Raw genomic sequence first — 16,763 nt, forward strand, 5'->3', positions numbered from 1 at the left:
ATAAAAAAAGGAAAGATAAAAGCAAGCCACTGCAAATAACAGAATCGAATCCAAACATTTAAATAAGGAGAGTGACACTTTGGTGTGAGTGCGTGCGTGCGTGTAATGCTGAAGGTGAGTTACCGGTCTCACTCTCTTGTAAACTCGAGTTTTTTATTCCGCAAAATAGTTAAACCAGTCAGAAAAAACGCACAAACAATGGCCGAAGCATTAAAGCTAATAGCTTTAATGCTTCGGCAGTTAGTCCCAACAACATGCAGTCATAGTAACTAGTGTAGAGCTACCTCGTTTGGAGTGCCATCCATTCATCCCAGACATCAAAGGTAGGATAGTTGAACAGAGTAATATTTAAGCAATACAGTAACAAATCACGGTTAAGTTATCCTTTGAGCCTCCGTAGCTCAGTCGTAAGACCTGGGTTCGATTCCCATCCAAGATGTGAGGAACCTTTATCTGGTCTCTTTCGAGTAAAGGTTTCGACTTAACCGGTCTCATACGGAGGTAGTGGGTTTTTTCACCCTGAAACTCGGGTTTTTCATCCCCCAGAACAGGCAAACCGTCTCCATAAACACACGCACCTACAGACACACCGGGAAGCATAGGGCCAACCACCTTATCCTCGAGACGGTCGCGGTTGTGAAGTCCACAACTAAGAACCTTAATGGTTCGTGAAAGCTTAAGAAGAAAACGAAGAAGTTAAGTTACCTTTAGTTTTGGAATTTGGATTAGCAATAATAGTCAACTTAAAATATGACAAGCATTAGAATTCAAAATTTTTATTTTTTTTATTTTTTTCTTAGGGTGTCCATTTGATTAGACTTAACTCCTAGAGAATTAATACGATGATCAATAAATAGATAGAATCCTTTTGACACTCAGTCTGAACTAAGGGTATTTTTGAATTACCATAAAAATTAGGAAGAAAAAGAGCAAACACGCGCTAATGTCGGACAACAAACAACCAATCAGAGTATCAACTTTTTTTTCAAAGTAAAAAAATAAACAAGTCAGTTTAATACTGTGTCCAATTCATGAAAGATATTACCTTTTAGCAGCTCGAAAGAGAACAATTATTCTGAAATCAGCGAAAATCGGGAAAAAATAAGGCAAGTAAACGGTGTGTAGGAAAACCAACACAAAAGTACACTAATAGCAGATCAAGAAAGCATCTAAATCCAGGGAAAAATAAAAAAAGTCCCTAGAAAAAAGCAAAAACAGTACTGTGTGTGTGTGTGTGTGTGTGTGTGTGTGTGTGTGTGTGTGTGTGTGTGTGTGTGTGTGTGTGTGTGTGTGTGTGTGTGTGTACTGTATTATATAACGGATATATGACATACTTGAGGAAATGTGAAGATTAAAAGCAGAGGGATAAAAAATAAAAATAAATAAAATAAATAAAAAAAATCAGCTAATGTCTTTTATTCCCTTATAGGGAGTAGACGAGGCCTTTATATCCTAACTAGCTTTTGGAGACTGAGTGGGCAGCTCAATCTCCACCGGTAGCCAATCAGAGATAGCTGGCCCATGTCTATCACAAATTATAGCAGCCACCGACGAAGAGGCTGGCAAACAGGTGCTGCCATCTCTTGGTACCTAACCCTAACAAGATATGTTACCGTCTGAAATAATGTGGGTACTACAGTCGATTTCTTGAGTTTACGGGATGGAAAACCAGCACGCCAGTGCCAGAGATCGACTAATTCGGGAATCGGTCGAAGAAAGGCTAAGGAAAAGTTCTCCAGTCGGCGACTAGACTTGAACTTAAGTCTGACTTCGAGCGACCAAGCACAGAGGACGCAAGCGCTACTTCCACTGAGCTATACAAGCCTCGCAGGAAAAACTATTTATTATTTGAACACACAACTAGTTTCGTCTTCTTAGAAGACTCCATCAGGTGCATAACATTAAAAAGATAAATACAAAAAATGTGCATTACATGAGAACAACAGCTATACATTAAGTTGCAAACGGATTGCTGACATTTAAAGGTTTAGTGGATGCCATATCATACTATTGTCAGCACGTTCATGCGGACATGATATCGTCTACGCCACAGCTGGATAGCTGAGGAGTGACAATCGGAGAGGTTATAGCTGAGGTTAGTATTAAGCTGGACCGGTTGAGGGCAATTTCTACTGATCCAATAATTCTTCTCTCAAGCTCATTATAGAATCTAAAAATGTTATCAGATTTGTTCCAGATCACTGGATGAGTGATAGAATCTTCATCATCAGGGTTAGCAGAATTACGGACGTGATTAGATAGAGCAGTGGTTATATTTATTCCATATGCGATGTCTTTCACATGTTCTTCCGTATGCAACTCAATGGATATCTCCGTCTGACCAAAACAGAGCACATTGCAGTTATTCCAAAGGCGATAAACTGCTGGATACTTAGGCTGTCATGTTTCGGTTTAAGTGGACCGAGTAAGGAACGGAGTTCACTCCTCAACTATCCAACTTTGGCGTACGCGAGATCATGCCAGTGCTCAACAATACTATGGCATCCAGAACACCTTCAAATGTCAGCAGTTCGTTTGCAACTTAATTTATAGCCGTCGTTCTCTTGTAATATATATTTTTGTATTTCTTTTTTCATGTTATGCACCCGAAGAAGTCTTCCAAGAAACTAGTACTAAACTTCTAAGAAACTAGATGTGCGTTCAAACAATAAATAGTTTGTTCTATTTTGTTATCCCTCGGCTTAATATATATATATATATATATATATATATATATATATATATATATATATATATAAAATCAAATAGAAAAAGTAGACAGACAGGGAAAGCATGAAGATGACTAAGTTTATCCAAATGAAAACTTAGCCGTCGTTGTAGAACATTTGATATCGGATATCGACTTTAAGGCAGCCATTCAGATGTCAGAAATTAAAGTATCACAGTCTAGAGTTTATTCTAGAAGAGTAAGATTAAAAAAAAAAAAAAAAGACTTGCTGGTCTTCATGTTTACAGCATATAAAAGTCAAATTAAGCGGATTACAAGTGTGTAAAACATTAGTAGTGAATAATAACAATAATATGATATTTGAAAGTTGTATACCGGATATAGAGCAAGAAATTAAATTCTTAAACTGAATTATATCAAATATAATTAAATCAAATAAATAGATATGAGAGAGAAAGAGGGAGAATTTGGGAAACATTGGAAATCGTCATTAACTCTTACATTTTTTGAAATTTAAGGATGCCTTATCAGAGAGTAAGTAATAAGATTCCTTCCTTCCTTCTTTCCTCCATCCGTATAACTGAAAACACTTTCCAAAAGTATATAATTATACGAATCATTTCACGAGTATGAATAAACATTGAAACACTTCTAATTACAAAAGCCACAGGCTGGACTGCTGCATTCTTCCTGTACACAGCGCGTTTGAACTTTGAACTTAATTGGTTGATGGACTGAGTCCTTGACTCTTTATCCCTTCATCTGGATTTTAGATTGTGGGTGATGAGATTATTGTGGGTAATTTACCCATTCATTGTGAGCATTCAGGCTGTATCAGCTTTCTCTTGCGATGGAGGATTTCGATGTTTTATGTTTGAAACGATCTGAGGGCTTGTAGTCCGCTGCCTGTCGAACTAGCTGATTTGGGTGATTATCCGTGATTGTGAAGAATTTCTCCGCAATGCTTGTCATGTAGGTCTTAATATCTTGAAGATTGGCTTCTTGATGTAACTGGATGTTTCTGACGAACCATGGGGTATTAAATGCCATTCTTAGGCATTTATTCTGTATTATCTGAAGTCTGTTGATGTTGCTTTTAGTCGTGTGACCCCAGGTTGGAGAGGCGTAAGTTAGTTGCAGTCTGATTAACAATTTGAAAAGGAGGATTTTGTTGCTTATGCTTAGGAAGCTGTTCTTCCTATTCAAAAGTGGATATAGCTGTGCTATGGTCTGACTTGCCTTAGTGGCAACACTATCCATATATGACTTGAAGTTTAGACGTCTAACAAGATGAACTCCCAGATATTTGGTAGAATTGTGCCAAGGGATGATTTTACCAAACATTTGTATGCTTGTATTCGGTTCTGCTTTACGTCTGGTGAAAAGTACTGCAATCTTTTGTTTGGATTAATTGCGATACGCCACTTGGTGTACCAATCCTCCAATTCATTGACCGTTCTCTGCAGCTTGATTGTGGCCAGGTATGGACGGAGGGATCTGACTATAATGATTGTGTCATCAGCATATAGAGCGGTGATAGCTGGGGACAGTTTGGAGAGATCTGCCATGTATGTGGAGAAGAGTAGGGGAGATAGCAAAGAGCCTTGAGGGACTCCGGCCGTGATTCTCCTCTCTGTGGATCTGATACCGTTGAGTTATATTTAAAATTTTCTGTTATTTAGATATGATTTGATAAGTTGAACTAGTGGTAATGGGATACCAACTTCGTGTAGTTTAAAAATTAGTCCGTGATACCACTCTCTATCAAATGCCTGAGTGATGTCCAGGAAAACTGCGCCAGAGTGTTGGTGCCATTCATACCCTTGGGTTATATGATCGATAACTCTGTAAATTTGTAGCGTTGTGGAGTGATATTACCTAAAGCCGAATTGTTCATCTTGAATGACATGGTTGATATCTGTTGCCTCTTGAACCCGTGTGAAAATAGCACGTTCGGCTATTTTACCTATGCATGAAAGAAGGTTGATTGGTCTGTAATTTTCAGGAAACTGTGTATTTTTTCCAGGTTTGGGAATTAGGAAAACGTTGGCAATTTTCCATCGCTCTGGGAAATAATTTAGCCGGAGGATGGCATTAATGATGGCTACCAGATGCATAACCCCTTTGCGGGGAAGTAACTTGAGTACCTTGTATGTTATTCCATCTGGACCCGGAGCCTTTTTGTTATTTAGTTTTCTTAAAATCTCATATATTTCTGTTGGCGACACGGATTTGTTATTGGATTGGAGTGAGGCATTTTGAGTTATTTTACGTACTTGGGTGTGAATGTTATTTATGAAATTTATGTCTGTATTGATATAATTGGGGCTGCATTTTTCTAAACTGTCAGCAAATGCTTCAGCTTTTTCCTGGTCGTTGTAGACAACATTAGATTCACTTTGGAATGGAGGAAATGTAAAACGCTTTGAACAGAGTGATTTCATCATTTTCCATATTGATTGATCCTCTGTGTTTAATTGGTGAATTTTGTTATTCCAGAGTTGGTTACGGTGGTCCTTTAGGGCATATCGAACCTAGTTTGTTGCTCTATTGACTGCTTGTTTATCCGCTGGGTCCATTGTTCTCTGATATTGTCTTCTTAATCTGTTTTTCTCTTGGATAAGACGTTTTATATCTTCTGGGAGTTTATTTGATGGTGCACATTTGGTTATATTTGTTACCTGTATTATAGCTGTCAGTAGTGTTTTTCAAGAGTTTTCACTGCTTTTTCTATATCTTCGGCAGATGTTATACGAGGTATTGGACCAAGGTTTTCCTGGAAGGCTGAGGGAAGTTGTTTCCAATTTATAAATGTGGTGGTGTTTTCCGTTAAATCTTGTATGGTGCCCAGTTGTAATATGATGGGGTTATGATGAACTTAAGTCGTTGATTGCTTGTATCTGATAGCTGTGCGCTATGTTTTTTAATATAGCTATATCTAGTACATCAGGACGTCCGGTTGCGGATTCAGTGGGTCCTATTACTGTTATATTTCTTGAAGTGGTGTAAGTGTTGAGTATTCTTCCGTTAATATTTGAGTTTCTGCTGTCCCAGACTGAATGTTTGGCATTAAAATCTCTGGCTATAATTATAGCCGGAGATTTTAATGCCTAAATACAGACAGAGCAGTGATTATAATCACTGCTCTGCCTGTATTTAATATCACATCTAAGTCAGATTCAAGGAGTTTTTTATTTGGGGGGGGGGGGGGTTGTAGGCTGCATATATCGTAATGCTGCTTGTGTTTTCCATATGTATTTCTATTCCTGTAGTTTTCATGTGTTCTGTTTGGGGTTCGGCAATTGAATTATGTTTTATGTTTCTTTTTCTGTACGGTAAGTGCTATAAGCGCGCTTAGTACAAATAATTGTATATATACTTCAAAACCATGTCATGACGTAAGTTGAATGCAGAGTGTTCAACGAATGTCACAAAAATAGCAACAAGCATTTACGACGGAACCACAAAAAGTGAACTTGTTGTTATGGAAACATTACAGTCACCCTATCAAGTAAGATATGGACTCACAAAACGGTGATGATATTAATTACTTTGTTTAATGTTCTGTATGAACATACTGATGAATTTTAGCTATTCCACAATTTTAGTGCAATGTGAAGGTTTTGTATTGCTTAGAGATTGTTGTACGTTTCAAGTATCTGAGAAGGACCGAAAAATCCAAATATCCAATATACAGAAGTCTTAAAACTTCAAAGCTCTTTTTGTCCTTTGAAAAAAAAAAAAAAAAAAAAAAAAAAAAAAAAAAAAAAAAACAGAGGAAAAAACAAGAAGGATGGAGAGCATTGTAACTACTATTCTATCAGTTTTAAATGTGATGTTCCATGAAAAATGATAACTTACACTAAATATAACACAGTCCATCCTTTAGAAAAGCATGGCAGACTAAGATCAAAAAATGTTTCGTTTACAATAGACTAAATTTAATTTCTCTTTAATTTCCTTTTCATAGATTTTTAGGAACTATTCAAAAGTCCCACAAGGCATTGAATTCTGCAGTGATGCATCAGTAGAACACAGAGCCAACATTCTGCCCTTCTAATAAAGAAAATCAACGAGGAATAGTGTAGTACAAAAGTCAGTGACTCTCTTCAATAAGTCTATCACAATCAAATTAAATCTGTTAAGAATTGACTCTGTAACGCAATCGGCGATCATGATGTCCGGAAAGACTTCAGTTTGATTCTCACCGTAGTACAAGAGGAACATTCTAATGTCTCTACACCTAAAAGTGAATTATCTAATCCAATACAGAGATAGTGGGGGGGGGTTGTCATCTCGTATTGCATGCATCTACAGACAATACATTCGATTCATAGTGTTAGTTGCTTTGGCTTAATCTAAACACTCAGCCAAACTCAGACCATCAGAGAGAGGAAGAGAGAGAGAGAGAGAGAGATGCTTTCTCTTCAATCTCTACATTTGTACACTTGACAGGATAATGTTAAAAATCATTAGAAAGTCGTTTGTTTGTAATGAACTGTTCGATGCTGCTTTTTATATTTAACTAAAGTATCTAAAGGCTGACTGACCGAAGATATCAGTGTATTTTGAAAGCAATGTGAATGAGTTAGGATGTATAAAAGAAATAAAATAAAATAAAAAAGTAAGAAAGCTGAAGCTTGTTCGTGTAGCAGAATGACTTCAGCCCTTGGCTCACCAAAATCATACTACCACTGCTCCTTCCGGCACAGGGCAGTTCACTTGGGGAGGGGGGGAGAGAATAAAGAGTCGAGCTACTCATGTTTAACATATGTTACGTGACATGTTACGTGACAATGCACTTACCATTTAATACCATTTGTGCATTTCTGTTGATGCAATGCATTATCTTGTTAAGATTATGCCTTCAAAATTATAATTTTATGTGATTCTGATTACTAATATATCGATTTAACAATTATTACGATTCACATACTACTTTGCATTATTTAAAATGTGAAAAGAGTATGCAAGGCTAAACCTATATTACACTGCTCGGAAACGAATAGTTTGTCATTCAGAACGTTCAACGGGGAATAAAATATCCAATACAGGTGGGGAATGAAATTATCAACGATGACAATGTACTGATACAGCTGTGTGAAAGGAAAACCAAACCTTTATTAGTTGTCAACATTTTAAAACTCTTCAATATAGTAGTTTGGAATTATTTTTCACTACCATACCAGATAATTGATTAATGTTGCCAAATATTAGCTAGGTATTTATGATTCGAATAACAGTCACAAATGAAATCTCAACTCGCTAACTTATGATAGTGTCAAAGTGCGATGAGAAGCGAGAGCCTAGTAACCTTGATCTAATCGGTGATGACACTGCAGTAAGCTATATAACAAACTAACACAACTGTAACTCATATCATTATTAAAAAAAAAAAAAAAAATTTAATCAACAGAGTAATCCTATATCTTCCAAAGATTAACTCGAGAGACAGACAGAGAGAGAGAGTAGGAAGTAGGATAAAAAGGTCGAAAAAAATTCTCTAGTGATCTACTAAAACCAAGCTAATTACATTCCTTCTTCTGGCCATCTTGCATTGTGGATGAGGAAGTATTACCAATGTTACACAGGCACCGATTTTTTTTTCTATCTCAATCTATATACACAAACATGAGATGTTTTCATTATGAAATATAGCAAACATGCAATCAGTATTAGCAATAAGGGAAAAAGTAAAGCAAAGGCGCTAATTAAATTATATAATTTAAATTCTTAAATATTTATTTCAGAATTTAAAAAAAAATCTTTGAAAAACTTTAGTGGATTTAAAGTTTTCTTTGCGTTGCTTCATATATAATTAGAGTTAATTAGTCGATTTTTTAAAGATTTAGACAAGTGATTGATTAAAGTATCTACAAATTTCCAAGCATTTCCTGATGCTAAGCCCAAATAAGTTTTTTTTTTTTTAATCAATTTATTTTAACAGCAACAACGGAGCTGAACGTCAACATGATGGCAATTACTGTTAGTGTTTAAAAAGAGAAACTGCTGGCCCAATAATATAAAAAAAAAGATTTAAAGAAAAAAAAAGAACAAGATTTTCGTATAAACATATTAGGCACTCCGAATAAACGTTACTTTTTTATTCTGTTTTCAATTCATTTTGTTTATCATTGTAGAGATATTATGTTATAGGAACTGTTCAACTTGAATGAATTACCGCATAAAGGAAAATTTTTAATGTCAGTCCTATCTATGAAAATTTATACAAGTATAGTGCATTAGTAAAGTGGTGGTAAGGACTAAATAATTCAAAAACTCGGCTACAGTTATCAAACATGATACATTTCTCAGTTCACTTCAGGTCTCCAGTAAGCAGAATACTGAGAGATGAAATTCATCTACCACCTAAAACATCACAAACAGTCGTGTTCGTGTTGAAATTTGAATCGCCACCTGCTGTGGGTTCGAATTTCACTGTGGGATAGAATTCCTTGGTTGACCGAATGGAGAGCAAAGGCACTATCCAGTCGATTAATCAAGTCAAGTTAGCTGGATTAGTTTAGAGTAAGTTTACAAAACCAACCATGATGGATGAACAAATCAAGTACTGTACACTTTGTATCCATGTTAATTCAATGGTATCTGATTAGTATTTCAATTTCAATGGTATATTTGATTACAATTAAGTAAACCATTGAACAATATAATTTCATCCACGTTTTGAATGGCCAAAAATACTCCATGGCCGGTTGTGGGATAAATTGAAAGCAACGTAATAAGGCAGCATTTTATTTATATTAAGGATAAAGTAATATCCGTGTAGTTCTTTGGAAATGGCGCTTGTATCCCTAGCGCTAGGTGGCCTGAGTAGACCATTATAGGTTCCTTTCGAGTCAACTTTTTCTAAGTCTTTCTTCAGCCCGATTCTCGAGTTAGTTGATCTGTGATTTCAATATCTAGGGCTTTCCGTTCTGGAACTCTATTTTTTTAACCCTACTTCTCAAAAAACTTAGACGGTAATACGAGTATTACGGTTTTCAGGTCCACAAGATAGTGGAAACTGCCTACCATACTCACTCCTGAAAGCTTTGCTTCATTGCTAGCTTGGGCTCACTGTCAAGGCCTGACAAAAAAAAGCTCAGCATACTCCATTTGGGAAATAAAAAGACGTTGAGAGAGAGAGGGGGGGGGATAAAGTCTGGGATTTTTATTTTCTTGGCATGAGCAGAAAATTAAGAAAAAAAAAATAGAGGAAGTGAATTTTGAAGAGTTAGAATTTAGTGTAAAGGACATTTCTTGTGCTAATTGTCATGCAGGATTATGCCGACAATATGAAGTGTGAAAAAATGGCGAAAATAATACTCAGTATCGTTGAAAGCGCTGCTTAGAAACAGTTGCATTAAAGCATATAATGCAGATAATAACAAATAAATCTGAATAGTGCAGGCTAAAATTCGGGGAAAAATCACTAAGGTTCACCCAGTACCAGATTAATTGTCAGATCATAAATATGGAGAAAATGATTGACTTGGAGATACAGTAGCTAAATTATCTAACAAAGTAGCACATTCGTAGAAGATACTTTAGTAGAGGATAAATGTTCCAGAAATGAACATGAGAAATCGGGGGTGGATAAGATAATTCTAGTCATCATTTGAGACGAAAATAGTTGTCTTTTCTTCATTTATGTGAATCCCATCAACACTTAAGGGTAAGAAACACTTAGCCCTCTTTCTAACCTTATAGTGCTTAGATTACCAAGCGCCACACTGTCAGCATATTGACTAATGCACTCCCTTCACTCAAGAGTACAGTATTGTGTGATTTTTTGTGAGTTACGATTATGAAACTGCTGCTGAATTAAATTTTATAATGAAAATTAAATGTGCGCATTGTTTTTATAATAAAAGCAATGCACGCATTTATCGAAGAATAATGGATTATATACAGTATCTTATGTGATTGTTAAACTGGCAAAATTAAAGTTCGAGTTATTGTTTTTTTTTACCTTCTGTATAAAAAAAATGCCTGCACTTGTTTTATTTATTATTTTTAATATACGCGTAGTTCAAATAGCTTTTTAATGACTGTTTCGTTAAAAAAAAAATATGCTGAATAATATCCAGAAGAATGAAAGGTTTCTCGTCTAATCGGATTGGCTTAAATTGAATGAAACAAAGGAAGATTTTGAAATCGCTTCTATTACAGCAATCATATTTCATGACTCTTTCAGATTGAGATAATGCGGTAGTGAGGAGAATGAAGTGAACACTCCTCTCCCCTTCGGAATCTGGTCATCACTAGAGTAATAACTGACTAGCCAGAGTGACAGATTTCTGTCATTAATGTTAAGGGTCCCGCCAACTTAATAACGGCGTCGACTTTTGTGCTGCTGGTTTCTTTCAAGACGTGAGCAGATAAGTTCGGGTTAAGCGACTGCAGATTTTAACCGAGGAAAAGAGTCGCTTTGAAACGTTCCATCTGTGGCAAACCGCAATCTTAGCACTTAAAAGTGAACGAAAAGGACATTAAAATATTTAAAAGGCAAAATACAAATTGTTTTAAAAAAATACGCGTATTTATTTATATATATATTTTTTAGTTTTACTTCAATGATTCTTTGAATCTAAATCTTCTTATCTTGCGTGCATCTCGTGACATAAATTATCTCAAAAAGACATAATTTGAACTTTTTTTTTTCCCTTTCATTTCATTCATCACGCGGTTAATTCATTTATTTAAGAAATTTTCCATTATATCTCTTCACACTTTCTTTGATTTAAAGTTCTTACCATGAATAATATCACTAGTGTCCTCTAGTAATTTTTTTTTTTTTTTGTCTTTCGTTTCATTGATTAGTAAATATTTTACTTAAGAAATTTTCCATTATATCTCTTTAAACTTTTTTTTGATTTATAGTTATCACTATGAATATGAATAATAAATAATCAATTAAGCTTTTTTTTTTTTTTTTTGAAAACTTTAATGTGAGTGTAAACTTTTCAAGTTCACCTGCTAGAATATATTTCGTATATATTTCAGTCTTTAGAGCCTCGATTTCGGCGCGATCTGACTTACTTTTCCATGTATTAAGGATATGATCTGTGCTTGTCCTATTCAAATTAGTTTTTCTTGTTCTATTCCACCAATTATCGAATATTTTCAGTTTCTCTTCTTCTAAGTCTAACTATACATGATACTGCTATAACTGCATTGCTAAATGCTGAGGGGAGCACATATTTCTGTCACACTACTCTAGTTCATATATTTCGGTTCGTTTAGTTTGATATGGCGTGCTTTCTTAACTTCACTGTATCGCTAGTTATTCTATCGACTGGCGGAGTTTCTAATTTTAGACATTGCACTCTGTGTCGTGTTCACTTCCTTTTGGTGCAGTGGTTTACTCCCCCAAAAAACGTAATGCTATAGGCCAAATGAGAAGTTTCAAAAAAAAAAAAAAAAAAAAAAAAGTACTGAAATAAAAAGTTCTCTCATCTGGACTAGTATTGGAAATAAGCATAGTAGCATCTCGCGATAGCCATCATATCCTTCGGTTCCTTGCAGGCTTAACAGAATTTATAATGCGAGTAATTTAGGTCAGGTCACCGCACAGTAATACTGCCAAGTATCCTCTCTGCTAAACGTAATCAACAAAGCATGCTAGTCCATATAGCCAACAAGTATCTGTTAAGTATTAATCGTCTGGTGGGATTAGCATTTCGGCTTTGTTATTCCCTTGTTATAATACACACCAATAAAGTAATTTTATTTGTAATGTTAAATCGATGGTGAAAAGTGAATTCTGTAATGGTGGGGAGAAAAGAATTGTCTTCTAATATCAACTGTAAAAATGCCAGTCTATGTTCACAGCAAATTTCAGTTGCTATCGGGTAATGCAAAAACTGTGGTTCTAATAAATGCATTTACGTAATTACATCGAAAAAGCTGTTACTTGAAAGGAAACTGAATCCATTTGATTTAAGGGAAATGACATTCATAATTCCCTGTAGTATTTGTAAGAAACAGACGATTTTCGGTGTTATTTCCGCATAAAATTTTCATTAGCTAAGCTCTCTCTCTCTCTCTCTCTTTCACACACACACACAAACACACATCCATATGTAAGATTACATGCATTTTGGTTACTGATCATTTTTTTTTTAACTTTGGCTATGGACTTACAATGCAACATTTTTGTTTACTTATCTCTCCTCTTTTTTTTTTTTTAACTTCTGTGGACCAAGCCGTGCAACAGTATGAAAAGCAAAAATAAATCAAAGAAAATAAATATAATTATTTTGCATTGTTTTTGAAATATAGCTGAAAAAGAAAGGAATTCCACACAAATAGAACATAATTTACACACGTCGTTCGATGATTCTTATAACAATATACGGCTACTCACCTCCGATTACACGTGATAATGAGCTGCGACCCTCCCCTTAGGAACTTCTCAGGTCATGTAAACCGTTACTGTCCTCCACAAGCGGGCTGATGGACGATAACGTTTGTTTCACTCTGCAACATACCCGCTACTGCTGATCCACAACCGCAGGATGTAAGGGTGGCTCGGAAGTTCAGAGTACGAGGCGAGGTGATCTTACAGGCAGACGCTCAGGTCGGACGCTAGGAAATGTGATGCCCGTGTAGGGGCAAAAGCTAACAAGTTGTGACATCGGGCCAAGTGTTGGTTCTTGCACAGCAGGGGGGTTGGAGAGTCACGTGGCTGGCATATCACAGAAACAGAAGGCATGGTACAAAAAATCCTGGGAGTGGAGGGGGAACAGCAGTGGGGAGCAGAGTAAAATAGAAAACGTTTGAGGATGGGGAAGAATTAATACCGGAAGTTATGAGAGCATCTGGCGAATCACGACTGTTTACCGAAAGCTCAGGCCATCCTACTTAATAGGTGATTGCCCCTGCATTTGTTCCAGACACAACATAACCACAGCTTGTAATGATTCTACCAGTCAATGTCCACTCTACTACTTCATCTAGGTCGCCATCATCTTCATTACTCTGACCAGCTTCAAGGTTCCCTTCTTCCCGGGTTCCGCATCGTTATCTAAATATGGCACTCTCTGTGGCATTTAAGAAACAAAAATAAAATATAAAAAATAATGACTCGTGTCGGGAAAACAGCTGCAATAAAAAAAAAAAAATGAAATGTTGGAGAAACGTGTTCTTTGCTGTTTAAGACCCGAGCTTAAATATTTCCACATTTTTTTCGCAACAGCAATAACAATAGTAGTGAGAACAACCTTTATGATTGAATAATATAAGTATTTAAAAATCGTATCTTTTTATAGTCGACGAAATAAATATAGCAGTGGATGATAGGGAGCCACATTTAATGAATTAGTAATCTCCGGTGGTTGAGTATCTGATAGGGGGAAATTAATGACGATGTTTAAATAACTCAGTGAAACTTTGATGGTACTATCCATGGATAATTCAATTTAACCCCCCCCCCCTCCGCATAAGAAATATGCAAAAACGTTATTCAAATTAAATGGATATCGAATCCCACATTATTTCTTAGCCGAATAAGAGTTTCATTCCGAATATAGAAACTATATAAAGTTTTGGTGAGTCCAAGCATAAGCATAAGGTCTACCTACTCACTGATGAGACCTCAATAAAGGTCGAAACCGGTATGGGTAGTGACCTCCTCCCATAATGTATAACAGCATACATCTTCTAGAAGATGTGTTTTACATCATGGGAAAATACTAAGGACAGTGATCGGATCTTAATCCACCTTTACTACGAGTTGTCCCAACATGTACTACTAGGTGTTGGCTTATGCTTGGACTCGCCGAAACTTTATATAGTTTCTACATTCGGCAGGAAACTCTTAAGATTTCCTATCTTAGAGTTTCTTATTTTGCTAAGAAATAATGTGGGATTCAATATCCACTTAATTTGAATAATTTTGCATCGCCGAAGTGAAGCCTGTTGGCTCTTTATTTCAGTTATATGCAAAAACGTTCTCAGGTAGTAAGACAATTTTCGTTTTACGAGAATTGTCGTAACACCGGGATATATAATGCAAAACGTTTGATTTAATAACTAAAGGCCAATATTCTCGTTTTTTATTTTTTTTTAACTTGACCGTGGTAATATGCAATTACGCCATCGCAGAAAAAGGGCGACAAGTATTAAAATAGCAGTAAAAGTATTACTTAGCAATCCTCTTAATTATACATTAAGTCAAATATTTACTCGGTTGCTACTGATACTCATGTTTCTTTTGTTCATTGTTTATATATATATATATATATATATATATATATATATATATATATATATATATATATATACACATTGTAACATATGTATAAATAGTAACATTAAGTTGGCTCTTTTGTACTACGTTCTAGGACTACTTGCATTCAGCTCACGCTAGTATTCGCCGATACTTTTTATAGTTTTTTATACTATATTCGGCAAGAAACTCTCTGATTCCAATCCTTGAGTTTCTTATTCGGTTTTAAAACAATGTGGGATCTAATATCCCCTTAATTTAAGTAACATTAAGTGTTTCTCTTTATCATAAAAAAAAAGCACAAAGAGACACGTGTTGTTAGGAAACGGATGATTGCCCTTGTTTAAGGTCGTTTATAAGAATAAAAAAAAAAATATATACAGAAGAAATAAAATTATGTGCATATTAGACATTCAGCGCTCGTCCACTATATATAATTTCGCTCTCACACTGAGGTAGGACATTTTCTCTTTGAATCATGGATTTTTCCTCCAGAAAAACAAACTGACCAGAAGCCTTAAACTTAGTTGGATCGGGTGTCATTCGAAACAATAACACGGTTCCGAAAATATAACTTATCGCCTTTTCGCTCTTCACAATTATATTTCACGAAGAACAATTTTACTTGGATATTTTTTTAACGTAAGACTTTACCTGTATATTTCATGGAATCATCATGCCACATCCTTCTTAGCTATCTTTATGAGCGAAGCTAATATTAACAGAGATTCTCTTACAGCTGTATATCTCCTGGTCTCACATGAAGATGTCGTGGAATTTTTTTTTTTTCTTTATACGTTTCATGGAATAATCTGATGTATAGAATTCTGTACTAAAATATACCAGTATCTGGTTGTCATTCGATGATCAAATTATCTATATTAGATAATGCTATTTACCAAATATCACTACTTTAAAATGAATTGAATTCGTTAACAAAATTGAGTTACTATAACGAATTTTAAATGCAAAATTTTTATTGGTTAACATAGTTCTTGTGGTGTGGCTATGGAAAGGACTTGCAATAAGTTATTATAAGTGTCTTGTACCACCAATTTCCGCTCTCTCCCAGCCAGCCATTCTTTCCTTTTCTGATATCCTCTGCCAGCTTAGTTCTTTACCTTTTCCTTTTGGAATCTCTCTCTGCTGTCCATTCTTAGCATGTATCCAGTCTATTTCCATCTGCGTTTTTTATTTAATCGGTCATGCTTTTTTGCTTAGTCAGTTTATATCAGTCATCGTTTGTTATATTATACATTGGACCAAAACATTTCTTAATATTTTACGCAGACATTTTGTTTGAAAACTATTTAATTTAGCTTTCCGTTCTTTGGTCAGTCTCTGATCTACGGTCTTAACATTGCTAATGAAGATCTTTCTTTTGGTTTTATATTTGGATGATTTCCATGTTATTCAGTTTTCTGAAAGCATTATTTGCTTTTGTCAATCTTTGCATTATAGTATTGTTAGTTATTATTAACCCTGTCAGTTTTACATTTGCTCTTAAGTATGTAAAATTCTACTTCTACTGCATGTTGATTGATTTTAATTTTTGTGGCATTTCCTGTTCACTGTAAGAACTTTTGTTGTAGTCAGATTTATTTTAAGACCAACAATTTCAGCTATTTTATACAAGTCTTCCGATTTTGCTTGTATGCATATCAGTGTATTTTGATAAAGACTGTGTAATCTGCATAATCTAGATCTTCCAGCTGTGACACAGGATTACATTTAATTCCTCTTCTTAACGCCTGCAATTTTTCTCATAATCCAGTCAACAAACTGTGTTACCAGACATTCCACAACCCTCTCTCATACCAGTCCTTATCTCAACAATTCAGA

At 35.4% G+C, this 16,763-nt stretch overlaps 1 protein-coding gene across 1 annotated transcript in view; it reads right to left on the reverse strand.

Moving 5' to 3' along the window:
* The window catches only part of LOC150102593 (uncharacterized), a 99,567-nt gene extending 86,426 nt beyond the window's left edge, over positions 1-13,141 (reverse strand). The window contains exon 1 of the mRNA XM_090399021.1: positions 13,059-13,141. The gene's annotated coding sequence lies outside the window, so the exon portion shown is untranslated. The remainder of the gene's footprint in view (positions 1-13,058) is intronic.
* Positions 13,142-16,763: the final 3,622 nt, after the last annotated feature.

Source organism: Typopeltis vanoorti, chromosome 10 (genome assembly GCF_054136105.1).
Source record: "Typopeltis vanoorti isolate ZY-2024b chromosome 10, IOZ_Tvanoo_1.0, whole genome shotgun sequence".
In the NCBI taxonomy this organism is placed as follows: domain Eukaryota; kingdom Metazoa; phylum Arthropoda; class Arachnida; order Uropygi; family Thelyphonidae; genus Typopeltis; species Typopeltis vanoorti.